This window comes from Nomia melanderi, chromosome 2 (assembly GCF_051020985.1).
Source record: "Nomia melanderi isolate GNS246 chromosome 2, iyNomMela1, whole genome shotgun sequence".
Lineage (NCBI taxonomy): Eukaryota > Metazoa > Arthropoda > Insecta > Hymenoptera > Halictidae > Nomia > Nomia melanderi.
Window position 1 is genome coordinate 699,513 of NC_135000.1, and position 8,834 is coordinate 708,346.

Below are 8,834 nucleotides of genomic sequence, written 5' to 3' on the forward strand. Positions count from 1 at the left end.
GGCGCACACCCCTCCGTACTCGCGCATACATACACTTCGGTGTATAACTATAGTACCGCCTAAATTTTTACCTGTTTCAAAATGTAGGTTGGAAGTGCGTAAAAATTAATTGTAAAAATTTAAAGGATATGAAAAATAATAAACTTTAAAGTAATTTTTATTTAAATTTTCCTGTTGTACAAAACGATACAATCAAAAGTATGAATTTTCACTGTTGTGTAACTAGAGCACCACATCAATAAAATCAACCATAAACGATTTTAATAACTTGTAAGACCACCCATTTTTGTAATTAGCTCGAAGTTTCTATTTGTTACAGTATCAATAAGTTTCCGAAAAATGTCTCTGTTGATTTTGTTACTTATTTCGATTATGGCGTTTTTTAATTCTGAATCGTTTCCGTATTGCTGATTTTCTGCGTAAACGTTCCTCACAATTATGCCCCAGATATCTTTCATACGATTTTGGTCGGGCGAACATGCTGGCCATTTAATAATGTTATTATCGTTTGCTTCAAACCATGCCGTCACTTTTCGATTTATGTGTATAGTCGCGTTATCTTGTTGACACGACCAATTTACAGTACTATTTTCTTGAAAAAAGAGTAGGAAATTATTTTCTAAGATACTAATATACTCGTCACTATTCATTTTTTCGATGGGAAAGCTAATTCTAACATGCCATCAGTGTAAAAAGCCCCCCAAACCATAAGACTTCCTCCACCGAAATTTCTTTTCATGAAATACCGTGGATCCTTGCGAAGACCTCGCCAGCGTGAATTGTATCCATCAGGTCCATCAAGATTGAATTTCTTTTCGTCCAAAAAGACAGTCTAATTGTCAATAAAAGAAATTACAATAAGCTGGGTTTAGAAGATTTTAATATCCGAAATTAACTTACGTTATGCCAATTCCGATGCATGTTTACTCAAGCGTACTCGAGTCTTGCAATCTTATGGCGCGGTAGAAGTTTGGGTGTAGACTTTAATTTTTGTCTCACGATGTTACGATTTTCTTGTAAAACTCGATGTATAATCCAGCGTGAAACATCAAGATTAAGTTCTCTTTTAATTTGATTACAACTTTGTAATGTATTGCTGGCCGTTTTCACAATTATTCGTTCCGCACGTGGACTCAATTCCTTCTTTGGTCCACACGTTTTATTCTTTCCATAGTTATCTTCGTCACGTAAAAAGTTTATAACAACTTTATATGACGTTCCCATCCCACGAGTAATTTCGCGCATGCTAAAATCTAATTCCTTCATGGCTAAACTTTTACCCCTCTCCTTTTCCGTTAAATATTTACCACGCGGCATTTCCAAGATACAAATTTTTTTATTTAGCGTGGAAAATTTTTAACTTCAATTTTAATTTTCGTAGAAATTTCGTTATGTAAGTTAAACGATGCGTAACGAAACTAAAGTCAGTGAAATTAGTAAATAACAACGCCGGTGCTATAGTTACGCAACAGTTCAAAATCACATTTTCGATTATATCGTTCTGTATAAGAGAGATTCAGTCTACAGTTCGTTTTTCACATACTTCTTCAATTTCTACAGTTAATTTTTTTGCACTTTTAACCTAAAGTCTGAAACAATTAAAAATTGATATCACAGATCACGGACTACTGAACTATTTCTAAACATATTAACAGACTGTGCTACCATTTCGGCCTTGGTACGGAATAGTTTTTCTTTATTGTATACAAACCTCTATGATATTGTGACTTATTTTCAATGAGTCGTATATCTTGAAGTCATAATAGTTTGAAATCAGTTGTCACAGATATAAAATTTTGCATGCGTCATTGAGAAATTGAAGATAGCATACCTGGTCTCTCTTTTTGAAAAGGAGTGTACGTACACGCATCCAACATATACACATACATACAGGTGAACTCGGCAGCGACGACAACGACGGAATCGTTCAAATAATCGATTTTAAAATTTGATTTAAAATTCTGCGTTTTATTCCGTTCATTTAACTTTATATCATTTCCTACATTGCCCGAATAATCAATTTTTTAAATTTTTGTCTTTCCTTTTGTTTCTATTTCCCCTAAGAAAAACTTGCCATCGAACTTGTTTACCTTTATTTTGCAGACAGTTATTTGACTGGTTACGATAAGAATAGGTGACTGTTATGTATTTGATTTAATATTGGGACACCATGGTATTATTGCTCCATTTACTTATTTGAAATATAGTTATGGAATTTTCTGGTTCGTGATGGGTTAGGAAATGTATTCTAATTTACAGGTCTATGGAATTCATTATTTTATCTTTTATTATTATATAGAAAAATATATTTTAATGAAATTAGATTGAATTCCGAGATCGGAAAAATATATGGAAACATAACATTACATAATATTTACTTGTTATATACAAGTATATCTAAAAAGGTTACAATAACTTTAACATGAAATTGACTTTCATCCGCGAAAATTATAGTATTCCACCATGATTATCCTTTAGAAATAAATTCTTTGACGAATGTTAAACGCTTCTTGCGATTTGTGGTACTTGTAAATGGCTTTTTATAGGCTGTTTTATGATTATAATCAGCGTTTTTTAAGGCATTACCAACTATGTCCACATGTACTTTTTTTCCACTTTCTTCAAACAACTCTACAGTTAAAATTGAAGCACTTAATCTTGGACCACTCTGTTTTTTTGTATAATTTTCTGCGTATTGCGATTGTCGAGAGTATATGGACATACTTTTTGCGGAATTGATTCAATCTTCTTGATTTAACCGTCCTATAATGCCTACAACTGTACCTTTGTTTAAATTTAATAATTTCCCAATTTCTCGGTACGATTTTCCTTTTTCCCAATGTTAAACAACAGATTATCGAATATTAAATGACATATTTTTATTTTTACAACCTACTTTTACAAATTCGTTGTCGAAATGATAAAGCTCACTATGAGATTGATTATTTGAAAATGAGTGAACTATGACATTTACTTCATATTTACAAACAGTCGACAAACTTATATTTAAAAGAAAGTAAGTGGTGAGTGATTTTGATTGATGCGATCACACTGACATGTACCCCAATTACCTTCTATCAAATCTCCAGTTTCCACAATCTAAATAAACGAGCATCAATTCTTTTAGGAATAATAGAATGAAGTGTACAATAAATGCCCGTAAACCTAGTGTTAATGTCGTACATCCGTAAATTAGAATATGTGCTTTAACCCATCAGAAAATTCCATAACTATGTTTCAAGTAAGTATATAAAGCAATAATACCACGGTGTACGAATATTAAATCGAGTAATTGTATATCTACAAACGAAATTGATAACCATATCGACGATCTAAACAGAAGCAATTCAAACGCAATAGATTCCATAGTCCCCAAATAGTCGACAATAAAAACTCAACAAATACATTACAGTTAAAATAAAAAATCTTCGGAAACAAAAAAGCCATTTAATCACATAAATTAACTAACTAACTTGCAGAACTATATTTCTATACAGATTGGGAAAAGTCGTCGATCCTTTGAACATGCTGCTCCTCGAGGAGTAACTTCATATCAGTATAATGACGGCCGAGATGGTGTTTGGCCTTTGTTACTCTCTAGCTGAACCCAAAGCCAGGAGAGCGTCGTACAGCCGGTGCTTGTACAATGCATGTGCTTGGAATAAACTCTCCTTCACTCGTAGGATCATCAGAAGAGTAGACCGTTCGTCGCGAGACGCGACTCATTTCGCCGCCCTGTCCGATAATACCCGCCGAGACGGATTACTGTTCAGGATGTTACCAGCGGGGACCCAGGAGAGGCAAAGTCGCATTCGGTCTCTAGCGGGCTTACAGGACAAGCTTCTGTAACAGTTTTGATGGCAACAAGTTGCCATCCTATTCTCTCGACACAACATCCGTGAGGTTGTTATGATCGGGAAATTTCTACCCACAGTCAAATAATAGACACATGTAAAAGAACACTCAAAAGAATTAGATACGGAATTGTAAGATAATCTTAGTGAAGGGAAAGTCGAAATCTGATCGTCTGCATTTCATTAATCGGTGCTTTCTTAAGGGAACGTGCCTCAGAGTCTCAGAGCACAATAAACAGAGCGAGAGCTACGCTGACAAGAGGGGGTCCTCTAGCTAAACAGAGCCCTTCTTAGGACATTCTTTCGGTAACCTCCAATTGTGGAACATCAAATTAAAAGAGTAATATTCAAACCAAGTTTTCACCATTTCATTATCCAGCCCATAAAATCCTGTCGTACAAGGTCAAAAAAGCCTTTTCAGAATCTGTGAGCAATTACTGAAAAACAATCTGGTCGCTATATACATGGGAACTGCACTTAATGCTACAGGTGGCATTTACAAGTTGGTCGCTTATATTCTAACAGATTAATGTGTATAGAAGTGGCACAGGTGAACTATACAGTCGGTTTAACATAGTGGTAGAAGGAAAGAAAGAATGAATGTTTCGGAGACTATTATCGTTGTAGAGTAGAACAAATCACGAGGTCTCGGTGAATGCAAAATTAGGTTATATGCTTCTAAAACGGCCAAAATTGAATTTATCTCCCCGGCGGGGAATCGAACCCCGGTCTCCCGCGTGACAGGCGGGGATACTGACCACTTTTTTTTTTTTGTAACAGTATGTTTATTGTGCCGATAAATAATATTTACAAAATAGTACAATAAACCTAAACATACAAAAAAAGGATAACAGAAAAATATGGGGTTATTTACAAAGATCTAAGGCTCAAACATTGAGCACGCACAATCTGGTCGCTATATACATGGGAACTGCACTTAATGCTACAGGTGGTATTTACAAGTTGGTTGCTTATATTCTAACAGATTAATGTGTATAGAAGTGGCACAGGTGAACTATACAGTCGGTTTAAGATAGTGGTAGAAGGAAAGAAAGAATGAATGTTTTGGAGACTATTATCGCTGTAGATTAGAACAAACCACGAGGTCCGGTGAATGCAAAATTAGGTTATATGCTTCTAAAACGGGCAAAAGTTAATTTATCTCCCCGGCGGGGAATCGAACCCCGGTCTCCCGCGTGACAGGCGGGGATACTGACCACTTTTTTTTTTTTTTTGTAACAGTATGTTTATTGTGCCGATAAATAATATTTACAAAATAGTACAATAAACCTAAACATACAAAAAAAGGATAACAGAAAAATATGGGGTTATTTACAAAGATCTAAGGCTCAAACATTGAGCACGCACAATCTGGTCGCTATATACATGGGAACTGCACTTAATGCTACAGGTGGTATTTACAAGTTGGTTGCTTATATTCTAACAGATTAATGTGTATAGAAGTGGCACAGGTGAACTATACAGTCGGTTTAAGATAGTGGTAGAAGGAAAGAAAGAATGAATGTTTTGGAGACTATTATCGCTGTAGATTAGAACAAACCACGAGGTCCGGTGAATGCAAAATTAGGTTATATGCTTCTAAAACGGGCAAAAGTTAATTTATCTCCCCGGCGGGGAATCGAACCCCGGTCTCCCGCGTGACAGGCGGGGATACTGACCACTTTTTTTGTAACATACGTTTATTGTGCCAAATAAATACAATATATACAGGAGGTACAATAAACCTAAACGTACAAAAGGATAACAAACAGAACAATTATAACGAAATGAGATCGATGGCTCTAAGATAGAGCGCTCGCAATCTAGTCAGTAGACATACGTGTCTCTCCCGCGCTTAACGCTTAAGTATACTACAACTTTAAGAGCTAGCTTATGCTAGAGAATAATATTACATCTGTACAGAAGGCACGATAAACTGTACAGCTATTTTTATGGTGTGCGTTAGGGAGGGGATAGGGGAGGGGTGAGGGAGTATTTATCTTTATTAGATTTTCCTGGCGTTTTATCCTATTTCACAATAGACAAAAATAAAATAAAAATTAGATCACCTCCCCGGCGGGGAATCGAACCCCGGTCTCCCGCGTGACAGGCGGGGATACTGACCACTTTTTTTTTTTTGTAACAGTATGTTTATTGTGCCGATAAATAATATTTACAAAATAGTACAATAAACCTAAACATACAAAAAAAAGGATAACAGAAAAATACGGGATTATTTACAGAGATCTAAGGCTCAAACATTGAGCACGCACAATCTGGTCGCTATATACATGGGAACTGCACTTAATGCTACAGGTGATATTTACAAAGTTGGGTACTTATACGCTAAAAATAATTAAATATGTATAGCAGCGGCACAGCTAGGACTATACAATCTGGTTGGGGTTTTTGGGTGGGGGGAAGGGGTGAGAAATGAATTGTTTTGAGAACAATTATCACTGTGCGGTATGTGGAACAATATACGAGGTTGGAGAGAACGCCAAAATAGTACAAAAGCAAAATTAAAAATAATTACTCCCCGGCGGGGAATCGAACCCCGGTCTCCCGCGTGACAGGCGGGGATACTGACCACTATACTACCGAGGAATTTTCACTTTTCATAAGTTATAGCCACCAGTATCTATTAATATTATGCCTATGTTTGTCTTTTTTATCTATATTGGATAGTTTGTAATTATAACGCATGTCAGGGTCGTCGAATCTAATGTTCTTATTGTATGTGATGTGTTTGTCGAAAGTTCTTCTGTGTGCATGGTAGATGATTGGTACGTTATCTGAGTTTTGGATATAGCCTTCACTGTCAAGGTAAATGAAGGACTCTGGTGGGGTGTATCCTGTTTTCATGGCTTTCTTGAAATATAAGATATTAGGTAGTGTGGAGCAGCGAATGAGGCCATTGGTTGTGATTTTGTGAACGTTGGCCCAATGGTTTCTAATTAGTTTTAAAATGAATAGGTCGATTCTAATCAGGTTTGCTTCTTCATATAATTTGTAGTTTTTGATGAGTTTGGTGTAGTTTGACTCCGGTGTCCGGTATCTGCTGAGGCAGGCTCTCAGGCATTTCCTCTCGAAGACTCGCAGTTGTTCCATGGTTCCAGCGCTGATGTTGAACCAGATGGGGCAGCCGTAGGTCAGGATCGGTCGTATAAGAAGCTTGTAACAAAGAATTTTGACGCGCTTATCAAGGTCTTTTGAATAGAAAAGTCGTTTATGAGATAGGAATGCTTTTTGTGCTTTTTCTATTTGTAAACTAACATGCAAATTATAATTAAGTTTAAAGTCTATATGTATGCCTAAGTAGCGAACAATGTTTTTATGTGGAATTTTAGAATTTGGATTTAACCTGTCGTGGATTTGAAATTTGCCAGCATGTTTACGTGTATCGTAATTGGCATCTGATATGATTGATATATATGGTCTGAACAAGATTGTTTCACATTTATTAATGTTTAGTTTTAATTTCCATGTATGGAGGTAGTCCTGAACTTTATTGAAAGTTTCTTGTAGGGTTGACTGGATTTTTGATACTTTATTATCTCTAGCATAGATTAATAAGTCATCTGCAAAAGCTATTGCCATTCTGTTATTGTCGCTATTTAGGCTATACATTTGTAAGAGGTCGCTTATAAATATGTTGAACAAGACAGGAGAGTTAACTGTGCCTTGTTGTAGGCCATTGTCGATTCTAAAAGATCTGCTGGAACTGACTTGTCCATTTACTACAAAGAATTTTTTATCATGCAACATGTTCCAAATGATTTTAATTAAATGAATAGGAAATTCTTTCTTTAATAGTTTAAAGAAGAGTCCATCCAACCAAACAGTATCAAAAGCTTTTTCTAAGTCTATGAGGACTGCACCAATGCAGTCTCCTGCATTTCGTGCCCAGCAAATGTCTGAGGAGAACTTTGTAATCGCATGTATTGTGGAGTGCCTGTGGCGAAAACCAAATTGAAATTCTGGGATTATTTCTCTGGAATTGCTAAAGCTAACAATGGCATCATTTACTGTTGTTTCGAAGACCTTGCTAATGTTTGGGAGGAGACTTATTGGGCGGTAGCTATTGGGATCACTACCATCCTTGCCTTTCTTTTTAATAGTTATTAGTTTGGCAGTCTTCCAGGTTGTGGGGAAATAATAGGAATTTAGACAGTTGTTGAAAATTATGCTATAATTGTAAACATATTGTCTAGGGAGATATTTCAAAGCTATATTTGGGATTCCATCAAAACTGGATGATTTTTTATTATTTAAGTTTTTAAATGTATTTACTAGTTTGATGGAGCTAGTGAAATAATTGGGGGGAATGGAGGATTCGTCTGGGTGGTCTGCCGTGTTATTGGGTGAGAATTTACATACTGTTACGTTGTTTTGTCTGTCTTGTAGTATGTCTGTCTGCAGTGCGTTTACTTTCTGTTGTATTATATTTGTCAGTTGGCGTTTACCCATGTGGAGGTTCTGAGTGTGTACGGATTCAAAGTGTGCGCCAAGAATGTTTAATTTGTCTTGGGCGTTGGTTATGATAGTAGAATTTGAGCTATTATCTTTCGTTAGCTGGTTGACATTGAGATCTGCTTTTTCGATAAGAATGGAGTTAGAAGTATGTATTCTGAGTGTTTCAATGTTGTTACTATCTTTAGGGCGAAATATACTATTAATGGCAGGAAAGAGTTCATTGTGTTTGTGTATGGAGATTTTATTGATGCGGTTCCTCCAGTGGTTACTGACGGATTCTTGAAAAGCTTTCTTGATCTCGTGTCTGATGGTCTTTAGGTTTTTCTTTAGTGTTTCTATTGTATGATCGTAAGCTGTGATATAGTTACGTAGGTTTGTAAGTCTGTTGAGACGGGTTATGAGGCGACTTTTCTGTTTTCTGAGATGCTTAATTTCTGGAGTTATGTATTTGTCCGTGGAGTTGAAATTGTGGTCAATTGGTGGGACCGCAAAGTCGATTGCGTT

The 8,834-nt window shown here is 36.1% G+C and overlaps 1 non-coding gene across 1 annotated transcript; it reads right to left on the reverse strand.

The window, feature by feature from the left end:
* Positions 1-6,389: 6,389 nt before the first annotated feature.
* TRNAD-GUC (transfer RNA aspartic acid (anticodon GUC)) lies at positions 6,390-6,461 on the reverse strand. Its single transcript has one exon. It is a non-coding gene; the product is annotated as a tRNA-Asp (tRNA).
* Between the last annotated feature and the right edge of the window lie 2,373 nt (positions 6,462-8,834).